Below are 2,402 nucleotides of genomic sequence, written 5' to 3'. Positions count from 1 at the left end.
TGCATGCCACAAGCACATGGTTAGGGACAGCTTGATTTAGCCGCTTAGGCCTGGAATTACTTCCTTGGGCCCTCCTATCCACTGATGCTCAAAGCCTTGGATCCTTTTCACCCTTGCCTTTTGGTTTTAAGGGCTGTTGGCTTTTATTCCTTTTCTTGATCCAATGATTTCTTGAATTTTTTTTCACTGCTTTTTCTTGCTTCAAGAATCAATTTCATGATTTTTCAGATCATCAATAATATTTTTCGTGTTCCTCATTCTTTCAGGAGCCAGTATTCATAAAATTCAAGATAAAAATTATGCACTGTTCAAGCATTCATTCAGAGAACAAAAAGTGTTGCCACCACATATAGTTAATTATAATTTTTATTATTAAGAACTCGAAAAAAATTAAATTACTTCTTTATTCTAATTATCTACTATTTTATTCATGCCTGATGATGATGAGAAAAATAAATTATAACTTAATTGGAAATAAAACCAGAATAGATATACTGATTACTACTACTACTACTATATATATCCCCTAAGGTAAATTTCTATAATAACACTGTCACAGAGTTAAAGCTAACATTAGAACTCAACAACCTGTGTTTTGGGAAGTAGATGTTCCTCTGATCTGTGGGATGCTTGGTCCTTTAAGGATTAATTTCTGGCGCTTCAGCTCCCTTAAATCACGCCCTTGCTCTTCTTGTTCCTTAAGCAGTTTGCAAAGCATGCTGCTTTGATTGTTCTGTTCTTCCTTTATTTGGTTCATAGCTTCTTGCAATTTGGAAATAGATGCTTCAATATGTTCCCAATATTCGAATTGAGGAAGTTTTGGGAGGACTTCCTGCGCTCTCCTCTTGATTGGATCATCCTGCAGCTATTGTCTGTCCATTGATATTCTAGTGATTGGCCTTTCAACTGAGATATACTCTGTTATTCCCATTTTCACTCTGGCATCTCTGCAGAGCATAGAAATTAAGCTTGGATAGGCCAATCTGGCATCCTTGGAATTCCTGTTTGCTATTTTCTATAGCTCACACGAGATCAATTGATGGACTTCTACTTCTTTTCCCAACATGATGCAGTGAATCATCACTGCTCTTTTAATGGTAACTTCAGAACGGTTGCTGGTGGGCAATATGGAACGCCCAATGAAATCCAGCCAGCCTCTGGCTACTGGTTTGAGATCTTCTCTTTTGAGTTGATTTGGGATGCCAGTCGTACTGGTGGTCCACCTGGCTTCGGGGATGCATATATCCTCTAGAATGTTATCCAGACCTTTATTTACCCTCATCATTCTCCTATTAAAGGAGTCTGGGTCATCTTTCAGTTGAGGAAGCTTAAAGATCTCCCTGATTTTGTCAGGATGGGTATGAACAATCTTTCCTCTGACTAAGGTCCGATGGTCATAGAGGGCAGCTCCAATTATTCTTTGCCTGTCTGTCTGCCATAGATTAGCATAGAACTCCTGAACCATGTTCCTTCCCACTTTTGTCAGGATTAGCTAGGATTTCCCAGTTCCTGTTTCGAATTTGTTCTTGGATCTCCGGATATTCATCTTCTTTCAGATCAAACTTGACTTCCGGGATCACTGATCTGTGATTCATTATTTTGTAGTAATGGTCTGAATGTTCTTTAGTTAAGAACTTCCCTTGATTCCAAAGTGACTTTGGAATATTCTCTTTCTTGCCTCTTGGGTTGAGTTGTTTTCCTTTAGGGGCCATGATCAAAGTGAGAATGTTTTTGTGATCACGGATAAGCACACCAAACTTAGAGGTTTGCTTGTCCTCAAGCAAAAGAAAAGAGAGAAGAGGAATAGGAGGAGAGCAAGTGTAGAATGGTGGATGATGAGAGGGGCGCCAAAAGTGGATATAAAGGGAGGGGGTGGGTATTCGAAAATAAGAAAAAGATATAAGATAAAAGATATGATTTATAAAAGATAAATATGACAAGAAAATGATATAATTTAAAAAGATATGAATGATATTGAAAAATAAATTTGAAATTTATAATTTGAAAAAGATTTTAAAAGATAATTAAGTTGGGAAAGAGCTTGGAAAAAGAGTTGGATTGGATTGAAAATCAATTGTCTTTATGGATTAAGATGCATGTAAAATCTTTGAAATAGGGATTTCAGAAATTAGATATTTTAGAAATTAGGATTAAATTTTTGAAATTGAAGGATGATATTTGGAAACATGTTTATGCAAGAAATCATGAATTAAAACATAAAAATTAGAAAATTTTTTTGAAGAAAAACGAATTTTACCTCCTCCCCACCATCCTGGCGTTAAACACCCAAACGCTGCATGTTTTGGGCGTTTAACGCCCAATTGATGCTTCTCCTGGGCGTTCAACGCCCAGCTGTTGCTTCTTTCTGGCGTTGAACGCCAGGAAGTCCTTTGTCACTGGGC

Source organism: Arachis duranensis, chromosome 1, assembly GCF_000817695.3.
Source record: "Arachis duranensis cultivar V14167 chromosome 1, aradu.V14167.gnm2.J7QH, whole genome shotgun sequence".
Lineage (NCBI taxonomy): Eukaryota > Viridiplantae > Streptophyta > Magnoliopsida > Fabales > Fabaceae > Arachis > Arachis duranensis.
The sequence above is the reverse complement of the archived record's forward strand: the minus strand, read 5'-3'. Positions refer to the sequence as shown.